This window comes from Vicia villosa, linkage group LG4, assembly GCF_029867415.1.
Source record: "Vicia villosa cultivar HV-30 ecotype Madison, WI linkage group LG4, Vvil1.0, whole genome shotgun sequence".
Lineage (NCBI taxonomy): Eukaryota > Viridiplantae > Streptophyta > Magnoliopsida > Fabales > Fabaceae > Vicia > Vicia villosa.
The window spans coordinates 111,133,563-111,158,965 of NC_081183.1; the positions used below are offsets into that span (position 1 = coordinate 111,133,563).

The window sequence follows — 25,403 nt, forward strand, 5'->3', positions numbered from 1 at the left end:
TCCCTAAGCTAGATGTTTTAATGATTTGGCCGATTTAAGCCATCTCATACATATAGAAGTTCTTATTTGATTTCAACTAATATACTTTACAGATATTGATATTACATTGGATGATGAGCATGAGGCGAACAAAGTGATATGCACTAATAATGCCGAAAATTCTGATATACCTTCTAATCAAGGTATTCTTAAAATTTTAAGTTTTTCTAATATGACCATTTGTTATGTATATATAATAAAGATATATGTTTTTTTTCCCACAAACTATTGTTCACACATATATGATGTATATTAGTATGTGTATATTTTTTATAATGTTTTATAATGTTTTATAAATTATGTCATTCTTATTGTTTGATGTGTAACTGTCTATAATTAATTATAGGAATTCCTTTCCAAATAGAAAATATCAATGAATTTGGCGAAGAATTACATGATACTACTCAGTTGGGTATTACCTTTTAGTTAAAAAAACATGTGATATATAATATGTTATGTAAGTATTTAATATTTTTATTTTACATCTACACGAAATTAATTATATAATATTTACAACAAATGAATATTTGGATTATTTTAATATTGGCCAACCAAATTGGATATGTGGGATTGTGGTGCAATGATGTGGTACGAAGAGCGTGTTGATAAGCAGAAGAAGCCAGAAAATCCAAAATTTTCATTGTGTTGCAGCCAAGGCAGTATTGAAATTGCTCCATATACTCGCCTACCAGAACCTTTGTATGATTTATATCACAAACATGATAGAAGGAGTAAATTCTTTTTAGAAAATATTAGATCTTTCAACAGCATGTTTGCCTTCACTTCAATGGGTGGAAAAATTAATACGTCATTAAATGATGGGAATGCACCTCCAATGTTTGTGATGAACGGTGAGAATCATCATCAAATTGGAAGTCTGTTGTCGTTGCCAGGAAAAAGTCCAAAATTTGCTCAACTATATATACATTACACTGATAATGAAATCGCCAATAGAATGGTTGTTGTTAGGTACTTAAATTAATTATATCTTTATATTTATATAAATATAAATTGAAGTATTGCCTATGTTACACTCAACTTTAGTTATATATATATTATGTCATCATAACTTTCTTTTAAAAAATATATGGCAGGATGGAAGGTGATGATTTGGCATTTAAATCATCAATTGTTCGTGATATAAGGGAAGCATTAGATAACTGCGACAATCCATATGTAGAAACATACAAGACAATCCGTGATACAATAGCAACACAGGATTCTCCTTCTGTTAAATTGAGAATATTAGGCAAGAGAGGTCGTGATGGTAGAAGATATAACCTTCCATCTGCATCTGAGGTCGCTGCCTTGGTTGTTGGTGATTTTGATGCTACAGACTTCGATAGAGATGTGGTTGTAGAGACTCAGTCCGGATTGTTACACCATATATCTACATTTGAACCAGCTTATTGGCCATTACAATATCCACTTTTATTTCCTAGAGGAGAAGATGGGTATAGAAGAGATATTGCTTTCAAAGATAATTCAAAAGCATCTTCAAGGAAAAGAAAGTTTATTACGCAATCAGAGTGGGTTGCTTATAGAATTCAACAAAGAGATATAGACCAATCAACAATTGTGTTTTCTAAAAGGTTATTTCAGCAATTTTTGGCTGATTCGTTCAGTACAATAGAATTTGACCGCTTGAAATACATGCGAGGTCATCAAAAAGACTTAAGAGCTGATATGTTCAAGGGGTTAACTGAATCTATTCTCAAAGGAGAAACTGATCCAGCTACTGTTGGAAAGAGAATTGTTTTGCCATCTTCTTTTGTCAGTGGAGCAAGATATATGATTCAAAACAATCAAGATGCTATGGCTATATGTTCTTGGGCTGGATATCCTGATTTGTTCATCACGTTTACATGTAATCATAAATGGCCTGAACTGGTTGATTTTTTAAAGACATATTGTCTCAAATCAGAGGATCGACCTGACTTAGTTAGTCGGTTGTTCAAAATTAAACTTAACCACCTGATAAAAGACATTAAGAAGGGGGATATTTTTGGCAAAGTCAAAGCAGGTATGCATGTCATTTTTTATCTTAAAAATTATGTTAGGCAATATTTTTTATACTTTTAAAAATTAATATATTGTTTTTATTTTTTATGTAGTGATATATACTATTGAATTTCAAAAGCGTGGACTACCACATGCACACATATTGGTTTTCTTGCAACTAAGTTATAGGTTCGTCCAACCTCATGAGATTGACAAAATAATATCTGCTGAGATTCCAGATAAGGATAGAGATCCTGAGCTGTATAAGATTGTATCTTCGCTTATGATACATGGTCCATGCGGTGCTCAAAATAGAAACTCTCCTTGCATGCAAAAAGGTAAGTGCACCAAACGGTTTCCACAAAAATTTGTTGATGCTACAGTTATTGACGCTGAAGGTTATCCTATCTATAGAAGAAGGGATGTGTCACGGGGAAAAAATCGGGATGAGACACTGGATGCCTTCTTTGGGCTCGATGCTCAAGAAAATGATTTTTGTATTTTTGTCACGACCAAACTTTTTATTATTTCCAAAGTAGGAAAAGGAAAAAAATTGCAATAACCTTAAAAGATATGCAAAGCAAATAACACAAAATTAAAAGCAATGCAAAAGTGATGGAGAGATTCCGGGTAAGAGGGTTGGTTATACGAAGGGAAGGTATTAGCACCCAACGTATCTATAGTATTCTATAGGTTTCTTTGTTATGTTCATTTCTTTCTATGCTATTGAGGAGGTTCTGTTGTGAGATAGGTGGGACCTAAGGTGTTTGTTTGATTATGCTCGCAAAGATCATCGCAATCTTCTGCATACATATCCCTTAGAGGGAATCAGAGCATCTATAGCTCGGGGTCTACGGGTGCTAAGGTTTGAGTGGTTTGAGGGAAATAGAAGTTTTGCTCGCCAAGGATACGACCTTGTACCTACGTATTCTCAAAGGGATGTTGAGAAAGTCAGAGCAATCGTAGTTCCCACTTATGCTAGTGGAAGCAAAGGATAAGAGACAAATGTCATCTAAATGCTCGATGTATCTAATCTATATCATCACATACATCTGTTTGTTTTTGTTTGAAATCTTTTCATTATAAGACCTGGGCTGTGCCACTTATGGTGCTTAGAATGATAAAGATGTTTTTGTTTAGCCAACCTTGTGGCAAAAACAAGTTTGATTAGCCAGCCTTGTGGAAAAAACTTTTGATAAGTCAGCCTTGTGATAAAAAGTTTTGATTAATCAGCCAGCCTTGTGGCAAAAGTTTTGATAAGCCAGCCTTGTGGCAAAAGGTTTGATTGATTAGCCAGCCTTGTGGCAAAAAAAGAAGTTTGATTGATTGATTGTGATGATATAGAAGAGATACTCCTATCATAGAGATGATATGTGTCTAATCTCTTAGGGTATTTGATTTGGATTATGGGGATGCTTATAAGAAGCCCGTGGGTCCTTGTACGAAGCCCAAGAGGAGGCTATCCGAGGGTCCTTGCATTGTAAGCCCAAGAGGAGGCTATGGGAGGGACAATCGAGGGTCCTTGCATTGTAAGCCCAAGAGGAGGCTATGGGAGGGACAAGTCGTTTGTATGAAGCCCAAGAGGAGGCATGGTATAGTTGGTTTGAGCTCTTAGAGCGATTTCACCGGGAAACCATACTCTATGTCCTAACCTAAACTAGGGAGATTCTTTGCACGAAGCGCAATAGGAGGCTATGGGGAACCTAGTGTTGTACTAAGTTGAACAAGTATATATAACATGATCACAAATATGAACAAGTACGAATAAATATGAACAAGTACACGAACAAGTATGAACAGTTATATATGACAAGGTGTGTGTGTACAATGGAGTTTATGAAGGAAATATACCTGCAAGGATGATCAGTTTATGTACACAGGGCTCGGGACTTATACTCGGGGAGAGGCCCATTGAGTTTATTTATGGCTATGTAAATGTATATTTACAAAAGGGCTTGGGACTTATACCTTGAGGAGGCCCACGAAGATTTTGAAGAAAACCCTGATTTTTGATTTGTTATTTGAGGGTTTAAATCAAATTGATCGCGGTATAAAAGATAGGTATATGTACAATGAAAAAACCTAATTTTATACAAAGGAATAGGACTTATACCATAATGGATGCCCATGTTTTATTTTATAAAACATGGTTGATTGTTTTGTTAAAAGGACACGAGGTTTCGTCGTTTTGAAGAACTTTGATCGTTTTGAAAATAGTTTGAAAGTTTTGACAAAATTCAACTTAATTAAGATAAAAACAAATTTTATGCTTAATTAAGACCTAAGAGATTAGAGTTTGAACACAAAATATTTACAAGTGATTAAGTTTGAAAAATCAAATGAAAAACAATATTTAAAGTATTAAAAAACATTTAAAAACATGTCATTTTAAACCTAATAAAAATATATCAAATAAATATTATTTTTTTGATTTTTTTGGACATTCATAAAATATATACATTAAATGAGAAGTGTACAAAAAATGAAGTAAAAATGAATTGATTTGATTGGTTAATTAATTAAGTGAAGTTGTTAAGAAAAATGAAGAAAAATAGTGTTAAAAAATAAGGTTTGTCTTCCAAAGGGCTTGAACCCACGACCTGGAAGTCACCACTCAAATCAAAAGCCAATTGAGCCACGCTTGTGGCTTGTAACATGCACGCGTTGAATTAATTATATTTAAAATCAAAAATTTGAATTTTTCAAACCAAATCTGGCGCCAAGAACACAACCCTAACTGATTTTTGAAAATCTTTGAAACTGGATTGTTTGGATCAAGTGAATAGCCTATCTTGCTCGATTTTTCACAAGGAACATGATGGTACCATTTAATTTCATTTACCATCATGACTTTGAAAATCCGATCTACCAAACTGAGGACGAAAGTGAGGAAGATTGTGAAGTACCTAGGGAACTTGCAAGGCTATTAGAGCAGGAAGACAAGACCATACAGCCACATGAAGAGCCAATTGAGGTTATCTACCTGGGCAATGACGAAGAAAAGAAAGAAGTCAAGATAGGGGCTGATTTAGAAGACAGAGTCAAGCAAAGACTGATTCAAATGTTACAAGACTACGTTGAGATATTCGCTTGGTCCTATGAAGATATGCCTGGTCTCGACACAGATATTGTGGTCCATCGCCTGCCAATCAAAGAAGGTAGCACTCCAGTTAAGCAGAAGCTGCGAAGAAGTAGGCCCGACATGTCCAAGAAGATTAAAGACGAGGTTGAGAAGCAATTCAATGCTGGTTTTCTAAAAGTTGTGAGTTATCCTCCATGGATAGCTAACATCGTGCCTGTACCTAAAAAAGACGGGAAAGTCATAATGTATGTAGATTACAGAGATCTAAATCGGGCAAGCCCCAAAGATGATTTCCCTTTACCTCACATCGATGTACTGGTTGACAATACTGCACAATGCAAGATATTTTCCTTTATGGACGGATTCTCCGGTAACAATCAAATCAAGATGGTGCCAGAAGACATGGAAAAGATAACCTTCACAACACCCTGGGGAACCTTTTGTTACAAAGTGATGCCCTTTGGTTTAAAGAATGCAGGAGCAACGTATCAGCGTGCAATGGTAGCTCTGTTCCATGATATGATTCATCAGGAAATAGAGGTTTATGTGGATGATATGATTGCAAAGTCCAACACCGAAGAAGAACATCTGGGTCATCTGCACAAGCTGTTTGACAGACTCAGGAAGTACAGGTTACGACTGAATCCGAACAAGTGTACCTTTGGAGTAAGATCCGGTAAGATCTTGGGTTTCATAGTCAGCAGCAAGGGTATTGAAGTTGATCCTGCCAAGGTCAAAGCCATTCAAGAAATGCCCATACCCCGTACCGAGAAACAAGTCAGAGGATTCATGGGACGTTTGAATTACATCGCCAGATTTATTGCCCATATGACTACTACTTGTGTGCCAATCTTCAAATTGTTGAAAAAAGATCAAGTAGAAAGATGGAACGACAAATGCCAATTAGCCTTTGACAAAATCAAAGAATATCTTCAAAAACCGCCAATCTTACTACCACCAGTGGAAGGAAGACCTCTGATAATGTACCTAACAGTATTAGAAGATTCAATGGGGTGTGTACTGGGGCAACATGACGAGTCTGGCCGAAAAGAGCATGCAATCTACTATCTTAGCAAAAAGTTTACCGATTGTGAAACAAGATACTCACTGCTCGAGAAAACTTGCTGTGCCTTGGCATGGGCGGCTCGCCGACTAAGACAGTATATGCTAAACCATACCACTTTACTGATCTCCAAAATGGATCCTATCAAATATGTGTTCGAAAAACCTGCTCTCTCTGGAAGAATGGCAAGATGGCAAATGATCTTAACAGAGTATGACATCCAATACACTTCACAAAAGGCGATCAAGGGAAGTGTGGTAGCTGATCATCTGGCTCATCAAGCAGTGGATGATTATCAAGCATTGAACTTTGACTTCCCAGATGAAGACATTATGCTAGTTACTAACTACGAACAACCCGGACCGGAGGAAGGACCCGAACCAGGGTCCCGATGGACTATGATTTTTGATGGAGCCTCTAATGCGCTTGGCAATGGCATCGGAGCTGTGATCATTTCTCCTACAGGAGGACATACACCATTCACTGCCAGATTATGTTTCAACTGCACTAACAATATAGCCGAGTATGAAGCATGTATTCTGGGTCTCAAATCTGCAATCGATCTGAGAATCAAGTTCCTGGAGGTCTACGGAGACTCAACCCTTGTAATTTAACAAGTTAAAGGGGAATGGGACACGAAGCACCCGAATCTAATTCCTTACAAAGAATATGTGCTGGGTTTGATTCCTTACTTTGAAGAAGTCATTTTTGAACATATCCCGCGAGAAGAAAATCAACTGGCTGATGCCTTAGCTACCATGTCATCTATGTTCAGAGTCAGGTGGGATAATGAGGCGCCAAAGATCACCATTTACAGACAGGATGAACCAGCCTATTGCAATGAGATTGATCCGAAGGAGTGGAAGAAAAACCATGGTTCCATGAAGTAAAAATATATCTCGAAGCCCAGGAGTACCCTGAAGGGGCATCCATTACCGATAGAAAGTTTCTAAGAAGATTTGCTGCCAAATTCTTTTTAAGTAATGGAATCCTGTACAAGCGCAACCATGACTCGACTCTGCTTCGATGTGTGAACAAGAAGGAAGCGGAACAGATTATGGAAGATATACACGATGGTGCCTTTGGTACTCATTCAAGTGGACATACAATGGCTAAAAAGATTATGAGATCAGGTTACTACTGGTCTACCATGGAGACAGACTGCCATCATCACTCCAGAACTTGCCACAAATGTCAGATATATGCCGACAAAGTACATGTACCTCCAGTCCCATTAAACATTCTGACAGCTCCTTGGCCTTTTGCAATGTGGGGTATTGATATGATTGGAGAAATCAAGCCTACTGCCTCCAACGGACATCGTTTTATCCTGGTCGCTATTGACTACTTCACAAAATGGGTAGAGGCAGCCTCGTTTGCTTCTGTCACCAAGAATGTTGTGGTCCGGTTTATCAAGCATAATCTCATTTGTCGGTATGGCATCCCTGAAATGATCATCACAGACAATGGCACAAATTTAAATAATAGGATGATTACCGAACTCTGCACGCAGTTCCAGATCAAACATCATAAGTCATCCCCATATCGACCAAAGATGAATGGCACCGTGGAAGCTGCCAACAAGAACATCAAGAAGATCATACAAAAGATGACAGTAACCTACAAAGGCTGGCATGAGATGTTACCTTTTGCTCTTCATGGTTATCGCACATCAGTGCGTACTTCAACAGGGGCAACTCCATTTTCCTTAGTCTATGGTATGGAGGCAGTTCTTCCGATTGAAATTCAGATTCCTTCCCTAAGGATTATGAAAGAAGCCGATCTAGACGAAGACGATTGGATTCAGACTCGGTTGGACCAGATAAATTTGATTGATGAGAAGAGGCTTGCAGCTATTTGTCATGGCCAGTTGTACCAGAAACGTATGATCAAAGCCTTCAACAAGAAATTCAGGAGTCAGGCATATTAAATCGGTGATTTGGTTGTAAAACGCATCATCTTACCACAGGGTGACCCCAGGGGCAAGTGGACTCCCACTTATGAGGGACCATTTGTAATCAAGAAATTATTCTCCGGCGGAGCCATGTTGCTTACCACTATGGATGGCGAGGATTTCCCACACCCTGTAAATGCGGACATAGTCAAAAAATACTTCGCTTAAAGAAAAGCTCGCTAAGTTGAAAACCTAAAAGGGCGACTTAGGCAAAAATGAGCGTCTCAGTGGATTGAAAACCTGAAAGGGCGATCCAGGCAAAAATTAGAGACTAAATTATAATAATAATTATCCCGTTAGGCTGGAAACCTGAAAGGGCAGCCTAAGCAAAAGTTAGGGAATAAAGCATACGACTATGTCCCGTTTGGCTACCTATTCACCTTCAAGGTTCAACACATCAAAGGCACCAATCAGTCCAAACATTTTCTTCCAACAAGTGAGGGATGAGATACTCAAGGACAGATTGGCAATAGCAGAATTGAAACTTGACTGGATTGTTTTCACATAGCTATTTTCCTTTATAAGCACTTTTCAAAGTTTTATGACAAATTCCTACTACTAGGATTTTTTGTCCCTTTGTACTAATTAGCCTATTATGGCTCTCTTTCAAAATCAATACAGTTCATGCTCAAAGTCAATGTTTTCACTTTTTCTGTTTTGAACGCGTAAACGTCCCAATGATAATATTGAATGAACATATGCATTTGAATATGATTGATGTTTATAAGAAAAATAGGAATAGCATTCAGGTAATGTCCCAATCATCTGGACATCATCCCGAAACCAACAACATGGGAATATCCCCCCACAGAGTAATCTTCAAGGAGTTATCCCCGGATAAGCAAGGCCCAATTAGTTCCCCAACAGAGATACGTTTCTCAGCAGAATCCTCAATGAGATTTTTCTCTCCAACAAAATGATTCGAGAAACCTTATTCCCCAGCAGGGCTGTTCAAGATCACTATCCCCATAAGGTGTGATCCTCCACACCAAGGCTTGATCAAATAGTGCATCGGAGGATTACGCATCTTTCTTATTCCCAGTCAGGGTGCATCAAAATCAGAACCTTCAAAGTTACCTTCATCCCCAAGCGGTAATCAAAGATCCCTCAACAGAGCATCCTGGTCCGTAAGGAAGTTCCCCAGCTGAGTATACTCGAACAAGATAGCAAAGATCATCAACGGTCATAATGTCATCGTTTCCGAAAATAACAAGCAGGGATTTATTTTCCCAACCAGAAGTTTGATACGCTCTAAACTGCATAAGTCATGTCCATACATCATACATCATACGCATATTCATACATAGCATATAATGTTTCATGACAAACGCATACATAACATGCACGGTTCTCATTCAGGTTGAGAATCTCAACATATACATTACATACATCATGACATTGCATGTCACTAACTTGGTTTTTCAGGTGGACGAATATCCTCAGCAAGTTATTCTCAATCACATGCAGTATTCTCCTGGGTTCTGTTCGGACGAGCATTCCTCTCAGATATAATCAAACCAAAGATTCATTCTGAAGAGATCTCTCTTTCCAAACAACTTATCAACCCTAAACAAGCAAAGCAGATACGGTCTAATGGTGACTCATTCTGACGCTTCCAGACTATACCACAGTCGAATAAACAACTTCAAATCCTTCAGATCTAAGTCGATACCTTGGACGGTTCCTTAATCATCTACCTTCAAATCTAAGTCAATACCTTGGACGGTCCCTTAATGATCTACCTACAGATCTAAGTCGATACCTTGGATGGTTCCTTAATGATCTACCTCCATATCTAAGTCGATACCTCAGACGGTTCCTTAAAGCAATCAATCTTCAAGATTTAAAAGCGGACACCTCAGACGGTTCCATAACGATCAACATTCAAAATCTAAAGCGGAAACTTTGGACAGTTCTGTAACGATCAACCTCCAAGATTTAAAACGGTAACCTCGGACGGTTCCGTAACGGTCAACATAGAGATTTAAATCCTTCATCAAGATATAATCAATGGATTCATTCTGATGAACAAACCATCAACACATTCACTAGATGGCATCTGAAAGCCCATCTCAGGTAATGTTTTGATCCGCCAACGATATTTCTCAAGCCGCATTCAATGCAAATTCCAACATTACTTCCGGTGGAGGTAAGTGCAAATTTCAGGGCATCTAAATATTCAATCATCTTCTACCTTCAGATTCCAATCGGTCTCTTCAGGTTTAAGAAGATTGAATAGGGGCAACTGTTGTACCCCAAAATTTGCCCGCATCTTTTTTCAAAGAGAAGGTAACGGACTTCTGTCTAAAATTTGGAGTTTCATATAATCTTGGATTTTATTTCATAAATATCCTGATTTTATGAATACTCAGTTTTTTAGAATATTCTTATACGGTATTTTGGTTCGCTGTTGAATTTATTCTTACACAAACGGCAAGTACTGTTTATCACTTCACACACGGTGTTTATTTGAGATTTATTTGCAGATAAATAGTACTGACGCAATTGGTACATAATTAAATTTTGCAGGCACAGAGTCCGGGGATTCAGACAGTACTGGTAACAATTAAATTATTATTGTTTTTTGTTTCCCACTAATTTTTGTACTATATTATTGTTTTCAAATCTCTTTCTTTCAAATCAAATCCTAATTTTATTCCATACATCTTTCTTTTCAAACCCTACCATACACTTTCTTTCAAAACCTACTATCATTCAAACTTTCCTTTCTTATACGGTATCACTTCATTCCCCAACGTCTCCATCCTTCTTTTCTCTCTATAAATACCCCTCATTTTTCCATAAAATCTCACATCAAATTTCACTCATCCCCCAAAATTCTATCATACTATCTCATAATTGTTTTCTCTTCTTCCCCGACAAAAAAATGGCAAAGTGGGTGGATACGTTTTTTCTTATGGTCATCACTGTTTTTACGGTGATCATGTCTTTCTTCTGTCTGCATAGTCCTGAGAAATGCGGACCTAGGATGCTTACACTTCCGTGCATCTATTTTCTGTTGTTTATAGCATGGGTCTTTAATCGTCATATTTAGAATTTGGCGTATCCTTCGCTTTCAAATAATGTACCGTTCATTATATTTGTCGTACTGTTCGCTATATTTTTATGAAATATTTGTACTGTCAGTATTAAATATTATACTATTTGTTATACCGTTGTTTAATTATCGAGATAATATTATGTGTGTTTATTGCTAGTTAAATATTTATTTCTGTGCATTAAATCCTTTTCAATTTTATTATCGGTAATTTCGTTCGCGTACTGTATATTTTAATTATTTATTATGTTTGTGTTTTTCTAACAAATCATGTAAATAATTTTTCACCATTAACACAACAAAAACAAAAAGAAAAAATTAACTTTAACTGTTAAGTTTTCACTTTAACTGTTACGGTAATGCCCGGACAGCCAGTTAACAGTCAAACCCGCTGACAGCACGATTCTCCGTGTTTTGTATCATCATTCAAATCAATCTTTCACATTTCAAAATTCCAAGATTTTTGTTCTAGAAGTCTTCTGATAATCACATGATCAGCAGAGACTCAACACTGCACAAAAATCAGGTACGCTTAAACTGTCTCCTACACAAACAGTCCCTAACTAGGTTTTTTGTTTTTTTCAGGAGAACGAGTTTTTGAGACCTCAAAATGGATTTCATGGATCTCCATATGTCTAAAAGTACCACCAGACAAATTTTTAAACTTCGATTCGCTCGGACCCACAGTCAGCAGCTCAAACAGTCAACAGACGACCAGTTTGACCGAAAAGACAACAGACAGTCAAAAATGAAATTTTTTGTCAACATCCATAGTTTGTCAAAAGATTCATAATTTGATCAATGGTTGATCATAATTCATCGAGAAAAGTTCAGAAATCAACAAAACCCTAAGTTTCAAAATTAGGGTTTTCTCCTAAAAAGTCAACTGAACTTTGACCGGCCATAACTCTCTCCTCGTTCATCCAAAAAATTCCAACCAAAGCTTATTTTGAAGGAAATTCAATTATATTTCAAATGAAATTGGTCCCATGGTCATTGGATTTACCATTTGGAAAATATGAGCCAAGACATTACAGGTCATTTTCAAAGTCAACAAAAAGTGGTTTTTTGTCAAAGCCCATAACATCAAGATAACTTCTCCAAATGCAAAAAAGCTTCCAAAGTAGCTTGTTGAGGACATCATGAGGTTTCTAAAAAGTACAAGAACTCCTTCATATGATCAAAATTGAGGGATTTATGCCTTGTTGAAGTTGGCTATTTTTTAGGAAAATGCATGAAACTAGCATTGATCAAAATTGTTTTTTTTCCAAAAAGAGGCCAAGCATTCATGATCCAAACATGTTTCTAATGATGTTAAAGGGCTCCCATGACCAACATTAGGCCCATGACATTTTTGTTTCTTTTTTAATTTAATTTTATTACATTTAAAGTTAAATTAAAAAAGAAATGGTTCAAGACAATTATCCAAAGCTTTTGTCCTTAGCTTGAGTCACCAAGTTAGCTTAACTTCTGCAGCATAGAGGCACAGAGGACCTATGGCAAGAGGGGTGAAGAAAATTAAAGCCATGGCCAAGAAATTCAAAGCTTTTATATTAAAAAATTCAAAAGTTCAAAGACAATCAATGCTTGTTAGCTTAAGATTGCAGCACCTCTATTGCTTATAAATAGCTTAGGACACTTCAGTAACAGGAGACACACGAATTCAGAACCAAACATATGCTTGTATCACTCTTGTACCAACTTGAAAATTTCAAAGAAATTGAAAATTCGAATTTTTAGTTTGAGTTAGATTCAGTTGCAAATAATTGTCCAAACACGACCCTCAAGTGATTCTGAAACTATTCCAATAGTTTCCATCAACCAAAACACCTTAAACCGAGCTCCATAGCTCACGGTTTGTTCAAACAAAAACCTATAAAAATACAATCATACACGCATGTTTAACAAGATGTAATTGCATATTTGTGTTTGGTTAGAGGTTCTGATCGTTTCTGGAACATTAATTTGATTTTAATGGAGGTTTGAAGCATATGCCATTTTAGGGTTTTTTAAGCTCGAAATGGGACTTTTCGTTTAAGGCAAAATCTAACCAAACTAAGGCCATGGTTGTGATCAGTGGATCATTTGCAGTCGATCCATGGTCTCATGTCTTGTTTATATAGCTTGTTTTGTGATTTCTGATTTGCAGGAGCTTTAGTGACGGAAAAAACCATTGGCAAAACCTTTACCTACGGTTGCAGGATTTTGAAATGAAGAAGACGAAGACGTGGCGTCCTCTGGTTGGCTGGAAAACGCGCGTGTGTTTTTTAAACTTCAGACCAGTCATGTGCTTTGCGTTCCACCATCATACCATGTGCCTCATGATCTCAGCCTTCAGATCCATCTGTCCCCTCATCCAACGCATCTGAACACGCATCCACACCATGGACTCTCCAGCCAACCACACTAGATCACTCATTTTATATTTTCTATTTTATTTAGTTTTCTTTTGCAAAAATTATTTTAAAATAGTTTTAAAAATCAAAAAAATATAATAAAAATATTTTTAGGTTGATAAAATAATATATTATTTTTGACATAAAAATATGTTATCTTTCTTCATAATTAAAATATTTTGTTTAATTAATTAGATAATATTGTTATATTTATCTTTTAATTAATTTTTAACCTATCAAAAAATCAGAAAAAATATTTTCTTTTTATTAAATTAAGTTTATATATTATAAACTAATTTTGTACATATTTAGAATATTTTTCTCTTTAAGTTTAATTTATGTGTATAATTATTTGTATAATTATATGTTAATTAACTTAATAATCTCCAAAACAAATCTCAAAAATCCCAAAAAAATTAATTTTATTTTAAAATTAATTAACAAACAATTTGGACATATTTTAGACTTAATTTTTTTAGGTTTAAACTTTATTTCTAATTCTTAACCTTTTTAATTAAATTAATTATGCCTTAATCTTAATTAAAATCAACCATCCAAAAATCCAAAAATATTTTCCCTTTATCTTATTGCCATTTAAATTCATAGATAAGTGTATAGGTTGTCAAATTCATGTAAATAGCGTAGTTTACATTTCTCGCACAATCGATGTAATAGCGTAGATTTACTTTCCGCATTTTACATTTCCGCACTTTAATTTCTGTACATATAAAACTGCGTGTATGGCAAGAATAATAACTGAAGTGTTAGATCACTAATTTCAAAGACAAAAATATCTGAAATAAATCACAATCACACTTGCACCTCTTAGGGTAATCCCTCTGTTACTCTTTTCAAAATCAATTCTACTGTTTCAAATACAATTCAAATTTCTTCTCTACCCAGTCAAGGAAAGTTTTCTAAAGAAATAGAACCTTATAAACTTAGGGTATACCTCCTAATTACTTGCTCAATCAAAAATAACAAAAGCTTTTCCACATCACTGTTTTTTCAAAATAAACTTTCAAAAAGACAACACTTTGTATATATCCAAACAAGGATCATTACGAAGTTAAAAATCTTTTTTTCGAACCATCAAAATATCTTTCGAAAGATAAACACTTTGTATACATCCGCACAAGGATCATTACAAAGTTAACTCTCTACAAAATATTTAAAACCACATACAAGCATTTCAAAGCAAGACAAACGATTCAAACAAGTGAGCTAAGCAATTAAGAGCCCATGGATAACCATGGATACAAAGGGGTGCTAACACCTTCCCTTTTTATAACCTACCCCCGAACCCAAAATCTCTTAAAGGTCTTTTTCTGTTTCTTTTATAAACCTTTCCTTAATTGGATAAAATAAAAGTCGGTGGCGACTCTCTGATTTTCACAATTCAAAAATAAAAAGAAGAGTCAGTTCGCATCCCACAAAAAACTGAGGACGACAATGAGGATTTTTATTTTGTAATATTTGTTTTTCGCTTTTACTTTTTTTTTGTTTCCCTAACTTTTGCCTGGACAAATTCTTTTGAATTTCGAGTTGGATGTCCAGCGGGATGCCCTAACTTTTGCCTAAGTCACATGCTTTCAACTGGTTGACTTAGCGGGCTTTTCTTCTTTTTTCTTTTCTTTTTGATTCATTCTTTTTTTTTAACAAGCCGTGTGATCCCGAATCTCAGATTTGTTGGAAGTGGTAGTGATTGTGACTGCCTGAGTCATTGATTGATGAAGAATTACCATTGAGGTATCGTCATATCTCGACCTCCTAATGTGAGGGATAATTTTGATGTCTCGACCTCCTGAGGTGAGGGATAATCATTGTGGATTTGACTTTCCTCAATCTTTCGAAAGATAGCCATTGTTGTATCTTTAAACGTGTGCTCTTGATGAATTTTGAATGCTCGATCAGGTTAACTGAATACTACCCTGCCCCAGGGTTAAATGTGAAGGTTTTTTCATGAATAGAAAAGAAACTCCTACTTCGAAGGCTCAGAAGGGTTAACGAAGGTCTATCTCCCTTATATCTCCGGTGTTTGGGAATTTGAAATAATGCCTGTACATCATCCACAGGGTTCTACTCAAAAGCATACCATTTGAGGTTATGAGTATTATGTTCATCATTCTCCCTACGGGGTTATCATGCTTTATTAACAAGAGTTAAGTATCACAAAAAGCGTAGAAAAACATATAAGAGCAAAAGCGAATGGATTTTTTCAAGACAGACATATCCAATGCATTATGATTATAGTTCAAAAACAAACAAGTTTTACATACAAACAGTATTGCACAAAACAAGAAAGCTTAAACATGAACATGCATGGTGAATTCATAATTTCCAATGTTGAGGAGATCTTCTCCGTATGGACTTATGGCTTCAGAAGATCCGCTGAGTCGAAGGAGAACTTCAATTCAGGCCCCCAGGTGCGAATGTGATAGTCTCGGTGTCAATCAGGTCTTGTACCTTGTCTTTGAACGGATGACAATCCTCAATCATATAACCAGGTGCCCCAGCATGGAGAACACACCAAGCATCAGTATATGTTCTTGTAGAACACTTTAAATTGCTTCCCGAAAGAAGATTTTGGCGAAGCCATACAGAAGTTGTAAGTGTCCAGCTTTTAAGGGATTTGAGCCATGCAAGTAGTGCACAAACTCAAGATGCAAGGCGTCTTGCTTATCCCTCGGTCGGGAGCCCCAAACAACAGCGAATGGAGTTTGTGAATGCTTTAGGGATTTGAGCTGCCAATGATGCGAACTCAAGAACACGGAGTCTTGCTTATCCCTCGGTCAGGAGCCCCAAATATAGCTACTGAAACAGAAAACACCTCATGAATGGAAGAAACTTGTATTACTATCAGTGAACAACAATAACATCTGCGCTTGGCCATCAAAGTCCCGACTTAGAACACACAACAGTTGTTGGGAAGGAAGCCTCTGGAAGTACGGGTTGCAAGTGATTCTCATGAGTTACTCCTCGAGGAAGAACAAACATTCTACCTCAGCACCTTGTAAGGTTTGACATTATGATCAGGTGCCCCGAGAATGGAAAACACCGAGTATTGTCATCGAAATCAAGAGAACAGTCTGTGGTGAGGAAGAACCAAAGCATGAATCTTAACCAACTGAAATTCCAACAAGCAGGGAAGCAATTGAACACCAGGCATTAGGATTACATTAGCTTTCTTCTTATACTCTTTCCGTCTCTATTGACAAGCAAATGTTGCTGAAAAGGAAACTCCATGAGGATGAAGTGTCTCAGGATATGAAGCAGAACCTTGAGAATGCGAGGTGTCTCTGCAAAACACTTTGGATTGCCTCCTAGCAGAGGATTCTGGCAAAGTCCCACGGAATTTGTAATGCTTTAGGGATTCGAGCAATGCAAATGGTGCAATGCTCAAGATAGACAATGTCTTGCTTATCCCTCATGCGGGAGCCCCAAGCAACTTCAAAGACTTGTAGATACTAACATCATAACCAGGTGCCCCAGATTAGAACTCACACCTAGTGTCATCATCATCAAGCAGAGAATTTGCAAACATCCACATAGTACGGAGCTTAACCAGTTGCAAATAAAGCAAGCATGGAAGCAAATGAGCATAAGACTTGAAAATCAGATAGACTTGTCTTTCGGCCCTCTTTTGTCTTTGCTAAGAACATACCCCTTGAATTCACGAGAGAAAAGGAGATTAGTCGCTGACGAGGAGCTTCTGAAACTGCAAGGTTGTGGAAGAGATCCACGAAGTGCTCCCTGAGTATTTCTTACTAAGAGTCCTTGAGCACGGGTCACGACTTGCATGTCTTCATAAACAACCCTAACTGAGCTTTCATCTTGGTCACCCCACAAAGTTGTTCCATGACTAATCTTTGAGCACACGATGAGAACAAATCAAGTCTGTGAGTCTGGAGAAAGTACCAAGTCTGAATAAGAAATCCTCAATCCTGAACACCTGTTATGCATGAAATGTATGAGATGCATGATATGCGTGCAATGCCATGTTCATTCGATTTCCAAGGAATCCTCGTGTTTTTGTTTATTTAGCAAGCAAGATATGGAAAAGCCCGGCACAAGACTTAAAGATATGATTCCTTGGAAATGAAAGGAACATGTATGCTAATTATTTTTTGTACATCATTTTTTTGGAAAGTAAATATGCAATGATGCAAGGTGGTGGGACTTTTTGCCGCCCACCAGGCATTCTGGACTGCCGGTAACACACATAATACAGAGCCAAAGGTTCGGCCCCAAAATGGTATACCACACGGAACATAGAATGTCAATCCACGGAACCAGAACCCATAGAACATATATTACCACTTGAATAAGAACCATAGTATCCCACGAACAAGAACCAATAGTACACTCGAACGAGAACAGCGGTAACCCACGAACGAGAACAGCGGTAACCCACGAACAAGAACAGCGGTAACCCACGAACAAGAACAGCGGTCACCAACAATGTACCTGTTATATGATCATTGATTCCTGCCCCACTCACGGGTAAAATCTAGGCCAAGGTAAGGTCATGAAACGCAGTATACGGTCCGCCCGAAGGTAAGCATCATCACAGCGCAGATGCAGGTGACGATAATACCTCCGTTTGAAACCACTACTCTGCTCGTGGTCACATAATCCATCCCGAGACGTACACCTCGAGACAAACTATGCTCCCACTCTATCCTAGGGTTCCTATTGTTCACACATAGCCTGGGTATTGGGCCTTTTACCTCTTGAAACACCCACCCAACAGACAGAGATCCAGCCAGTCCAGAATATGATGCAGAAAAGTAAAAGCGCACATAGAATGCAATGCAAACAGGTAAATATGCAAAACAATAAAACACCCAAAGATAAACACACAAGCGCTAAGATCGACTTGCTAAGTTCGGACCCGCAATAGGTCGAGATGTCCCCAGCAGAGTCGCCAGCTGTCGCTACCGCGAAAATTAACAGAGTCGCCACTAACATATTTATCCTAAAAAGGAAGGGAATGCCAGCAAACCACAAAATAAAACAACGGTCTCACGACCAGAGAAAAATGGTAAGGGAGTCGGTTACGCGAGGGGAAGGTGTTAGCACCCCTCGCGCCCATCGTACTCGATGGTATCCACGCTTGTGTCTAAATCTATGGGTGTGTAACAAATCTACGATAATCTGGACTAAAATGAATGCAGAATGTAGGGAAAAGAAAGGATTATGCTCGCACGGGCCCTACCCCGCTGCCTACGTATCTGTTTTGCAGAATCAGAGCTACCGTAGCTCGGCTAACTAATTTCTGTTTGTTTTGTGTTTTTTAGGTGAACGAGTTACATTCACACTCCGCTACTCGACCTTTGGAGACTTATGCTTGGGAATGGAGCGGAAATAACAAGCTCTTAAGAAAAGAAAATCAAAGAGTGTGGTTTGTGTTTTAAAGAATGCATGAGGAAAACCTAAACTAAGGGGGAAAGCTTGCTACCTAATGTTATCATACAAAGGGTACAAGTCTAAACTAAGTCTATCAACCTACGGGAAAAAAAAGGGGAAGCAAACAAGAATATCACACAAACGAGCTCCGCTCGTAAAGCAAACAAAACCAACGGCGCTGGCCGAATGGTAGAAAAGCGGTTCCGCCATAGCCAAGGGGAGCAACTCAACCCAAGTCAACCAAGCATTAAACCTCGCGAAAATGTTCGGGCCATAGACAAGAGGAGCGGATCCCTCTCAGTAACCAAGCCGTCACGGATCGTAAAGGAAAACGGTGCGTGCGTACACCGAGCATCAACGTCGAGCGACGCGAGCTATAGGAAAGGCGGGGGTCCGGCTACATGAACCTTTTTCCTGACATACTCGTTAACAAGATCTTGTGCAAGTTCGGAAGCGAGTAACACGTAGCGTGCGCATACCGAACGGACTCGATGAGACTAGGCGGGGGTTGATTGCTAACCCTTTCCGCGTGCCTTCCATGAGGACTTAATGGAGTGCCATATAGGACTTATTACACCGTGACTCCCTACCGCAAAGCACAAACGTAAACACACCAACAAAAACAGAGCCTCTTTCGAGGACTTGGCCAGATGCATGTCTAAGTCCTACTTCTCATGTTATAGGATGATGCGGAAAGCGGTAAAAAGGGACCAGAAGACAATACCGAACGGATAGCAAATCCGCAATGAGCTAGCAAGCGTAAGCAGAGAAGTCCGGAATACTCCGTGTAAGCCATCATCAAGCAAAGCGAGTCAGAAGGCTTTGTCGTGAAAATAAATCACGAGCGACATGTGGTACACGTCGAGCATAACCATACGAGCAACCTGCAAGAGAAACAATCCAGACAATGCAGGAATATACATCTCAATGAATGAGAGATCAGATGAATCGCATCGGGAATAAATTCGTGTCCCACAAATAAAGTGGAACACGACGCAAATCAAGTTGTAAGACAAATCGCACTGGAAGTGAATTCGTGTCCCACAAATAAAGTGGAACACGAAGCAAGTCGAATCACAATTGAAGGCTCTCTCGAAGTATCTCGCACATCTCATCAAATTGGACAGTTTCACATTCAGATTCAGTTCCTCTTATGAGCACAACAACAACTCAACCAACACCCAACACCACATCATAATTCATCAATCCAAACAGAATTTTGTCCACAATCATACAATACTCATTAGTCATGAAGAACATCATACAAATCAAATCAATTCACACATCAAAGAAGGAATCAGACATATAAATTATGAATCCTAAAGAGGGAAAGGAACCCTCACTACCCTCTCATGTTGTTATCACCATTTAAAGAACTCATTCTCCCCCCTTACCTTAGGATTGAGCTTTGATCCTTCAACAATGGTGGAAGTCTCCTTTCTCTCTTGCCCTAGCCTCTTTCTCTGTTTCTACGTTCTTCACAATTTTTGCCAAAAGAAACTATTCCTTCTAATTTTCTTTATTTTTATTAATCCTTCACTAATCCTTAATTTGCTACTGGGCTTACTACACACCCTCCCAATTACTAACCACTACTTGACCCAAATAACTAATTAATCATTCTACTACTTATAAATAATTACTAAACTAATATAATAATAATTAAAATATCAGTTTAAGCACCAAACACACCAAACAACTACGTAATAAAATAAATATCGAAAATCGGGGCGTTACAACTCTCCCCCACTTACGATATTTTCGTCCTCGAAAATCTTACCTCGTTCAAACAACTCGGGATAGGAGTCCCGCATCTTGCTCTCCATTTCCCACGTCATGCTTTCTCCGGTAGTCCCCGTCCATACTACTTTCACCAACGGGATATCTTTACCTCTAATGGACTTTATCTCACGACCCGTGATCCGAATCGGCATCGTCTATACTGTAAGATTCTCTCTCACTTGCACATCATCCATGTGAATCACGTGAGATGGGTCCGGGACATACTTCCGAAGTTGCGACACATGAAACACATCATGCAGATTTGAAAGGTTAGGCGGCAACGCCACCCTATAAGTGACAGTACCAACCCTCTCTGAAATCTGATAAGGACCGATAAATCGTGGAGTCAGCTTCTTTGACTTCAGGGCACGACCAACACCAGTCACAGGCGTGACTCTTAGAAACACATGGTCACCTGATTCAAATTCTAACTCCTTCCTTCGCTTATCATGATAACTCTTCTGTCTACTCTGTGAAGCCTTCATCTTTTCCCGAATCATCTTTACCTTATCTGTGGTTTCTCGTACAATTTCCGGTCCAAGTACTACACCTTCGCCAGATTCGTGCCAACATAGCGGAGTACTACACCTCCGACCATACAACTCTTCAAAATGTGCCATCCCGATACTAGAACGATGACTGTTATTATAAGTAAACTCGATCAATGAAAGATGAGCGCTCCACGAGCCTCCTTGTTCGAGAACACACGCTCTCAACAGATCCTCTAGAGACTGAATAGTCCTTTCAGTTTGACCATCCGTCTGAGGATGATACGCCGAACTCAACCTCAACTTAGAACCCAAACTTTCTTGCAAGCTCTTCCACAAATCAGAAGTGAATCTCGGATCTCTATCCGACACAATGCACAAGGGAATACCATGCAACTTCACAATCACTCGGACGTAGATTTCGGTTAACTTCTCCACCGGATACGTGATGTTAATAGGTATGAAATGGGCTAATTTTGGAGTCTCCCATTGTAACACAGCATCTACCTTAGATGGATCTACATCAATGCCACTACCAGATATGACATGTCCCAGAAGACTAACTTCTTTCAACCAAAATTCACACTTGGACAACTTCGCATACAATTTCCTTTCTTTCAGCACTTGCAATACTGTCTTCAAATGATCGGAATGCTCTTGCTCTGATTTAGAATATATCAAAATGTCGTCTATGAACACCACGACAAACTGGTCTAAATACTCATGGAAAATACAGTTCATATACTCCATGAATACTCCTGGCGCATTCGTAACACCAAATGGCATCATTGAATATTCATAATGTCCATATCTTGTCCTGAATGCTGTCTTCTGAACATCTTCATCTTTAACCTTAATCTGATGGTAACCCGACCTCAGATCGATCTTGCTAAAAACACTCGCACCCACCAATTGGTCCATCAAATCATCTATTCTCGGTAGCGGGTATTTGTTCTTAATGGTTACTTTATTCAGCTGTCTATAATCTATGCAAAGTCTCATGCTTCCATCCTTTTTCTTCACTAACAGCACCGGAGCTCCCCACGGCGATACACTTGGTCTGACAAACTTCTTCTCCAGTAAGTCTTCTAATTGTTTCTTTAATTCTGTCAACTCAGATGCGGACATCCTGTACGGTGCCATAGAAACAGGTATGGTACCAGGTACAAGATCAATCGTAAACTCAATTCCTCTTTCTGGCGGCACATCAGGAATCTCATCGGGAAAAACTTCAGGGAATTCTCTTACCACCGGTAACTCATCGATGATGTTCTGATTCTCGATTGACAATGTTGCCATCAACGAGAACATCTCTACTTCTTCCTTCAGCAATTGTCGTACCTGCTTAGACGACACTAAGCCAGCTTCTTCTTCTTCGGCAGTTGAAAATCTCACAGTCTTGTTATAACAACTGATGTGAGCATAGTTATATTCTAACCAGTTCATTCCCAAAATTACGTCCATCCCGGCTAATGGTAAACATACTAAATCAAAAGCAAAGTCCCTGTCGAAGATCGACAACGGACATTTCAAACAAACAAGAGATGTAGTCACAGATCCTTTAGCTGGAACCTCAACTACCATCTCGCCATTCATCGAAGATAGCACAAGACCCAACTTTTCAACACATTCAGCAGCAATAAAACAATGAGTAGCACCAGTATCGATAATAGTAATTAAAGGCATACTATTGATGAAGCAAGTACCTCTAATGAGTCTGTCCTCAGTGCTTGTCTGAGTACCAATCAATGCGAACACCTTACCACCAGCTTGTGCCTTCTTTGGTTTCTGACATTGACTTCCAATGTGTCCTTCTTCGCCGCAATTAAAGCACACTACTTCTTTATGTATACATTCAGACATCATATGACCAGTCTTGCCACAACAAAAACACTTCTTAACATCATCAGCGCAGTAAGTACTCTTATGACCAGCCTTCCCACACTTAAAACACACAATCGGAGCAGGAGCACCTCCCCCACTTGTTCTCTGGCCCGGAGCAGCTCTTTGTTTGCCCTTGCCAGCTGGAGTGTCATAAGGCTTGCCACGTTGCTGATTCTGCCTGCCTCTTCTATCACTGACAATCTTATAGTGAGCAGCATTATCTTCCTCAAAGATTCTGCAGCTGTCTACCAAGTTAGGGAAAACGCGGATCTGCCGATACCCTATAGCCTTCTTGATCTCAAAGCGTAGCCCATTTTCAAACTTAACGCATTTTGAAAACTCTGCGCCCTCTCCATCATAGTACGGATAAAATTTGGCCAATTTAGTGAACTTAGCAGCATAGTCAGTCACTGACATGTTCCCTTGTTTCAATTCATGGAACTCAATTTCCTTCTTACCACGGACGCTCTCCGGATAATACTTGCTCAGAAATTCCCTTTGGAACACATCCCAAGTGATCTCTTCACCTGTAGCTTCTAGTCTCTGACGTGTTGCTAGCCACCAGTCGTCAGCTTCGACTGCTAGCATATGCGTCCCATAGCGAACTTTCTGTGCCTGAGTACAATCCATTACACGAAAGATCCTCTCGATCTCTTTCAACCACTCTAAGGCTCCATGAGGGTCATGCTTGCCTTTGAAGACCGGCGGGTTCTCCCTCTGGAAAGTAGCCAAACTGCGAGACCCAACATTCTCACCAGCATTAGGTTGATATTCCAGAGCTTGAGCCATAGCCTCCAAAGCAGCAGCAATCGCAGCATCGTTTCTCCCAGCCATTTCAACTAAACACTGCAACAGAAACATAGTTAGATGAAGAGTTTTAACCATACTCGATTTGTTAGCGACTCAACTACTTGGTCGGACGGACCGAACTGCTCTGATACCAATTGTAACACCCCACTTTCCCATATCGAAAATAACGAATTATAAATACATAAATAATCAGAGTAATGCGAGTAGGATGTCACATCTTCTAAACAATTCACTAAATCATACATCATTTTATTTTATTGTTCCTCATTAAAATAGAATATTCAATACTGCAGCGGAATTTAAAACAGCTTATTAATTTTCATGGCACCACGGCCTCAACAAATAAATCATATCCACTAAACAGGTGGTCCAACAATAATGTCAAAATCAAGATACGTAACAATTTAACATTTTACTGAAAAGAAAACAAAGCACAGCGTATCCCAACATTCCCGTGTTACGTATCAGAGTGACTCCTAAGACTCGATCAGGTAACACTCGACAATCCAAGCACTACTCTGGTACCTGGTTATCTGTACTCCCGAAGAAGCACAGACACAACAACAGAAAAGGGGTGAGAATTACATTCAATAAATACACGGTGAAATATCACATGGTTAAGGAGTAGTATCTACACCACGCACAAACACAATCATAAACAGATTCTCACTCCATCAATTACACCACAACATCGTTACACAACATTTATAGTCAATCAGATGAATGAAAATGCAACTATCAACTCTACATGCATGTGGTACCAACAGAGCATAAGCCCCCAACAATTGCCATTATTTTAGAGGCAATAACAAGGCATAAGCCTTTAACAACGCCAATACAGGCCAACAACAGAGCATAAGCCCTCAACGACATATGTATGCAATATGGACATCCAATCAACACAGCCCAACAACACAAGGCTTCAGCCCTCAACTCATTGCCATTTAGGCTATCAACCAACTCAACAACATGCAACTATAATTTCATTTTCTTGAAGTTACATTCACAACAATCAACACAAACTTATCACATTATTCTAGGTCCGAAGCATAACTTTTACAGTCTCTCTACGTTTACCTAAGCCCTACCATTCAAGGAACTCATAAAGGTATTCATCTCACTCAAGAATTAGAAGAAAATCACAAAAATGGAAAATTCTGCACACTAGCGTAACCATACGCGTATAGCTATCCCATACGCGTATGCCCCTTCCCCATACGCGTCCCATACGCGTACCATCAGGACCAGTTTTGCACTAAAAATTCTCCCATACGCGTATCACTCCTCCATACGCGTATGGCCTCCCTTCCATACGCGTACCATACGCCTTTCACCAGAAGTTGTGTTATGCTGGGACAGGGCTGCGTATCATACGCGTATAGCCCCCTGGGTGTGTCCCTCATACGCGTATGGTCCCAACCCATACGCGTATCATAC

The 25,403-nt window shown here is 38.7% G+C and overlaps 1 pseudogene; it reads left to right on the plus strand.

Moving 5' to 3' along the window:
* LOC131597674 (uncharacterized) overlaps positions 1-25,403 on the plus strand; it is a 61,053-nt pseudogene that overhangs the window by 872 nt on the left and 34,778 nt on the right.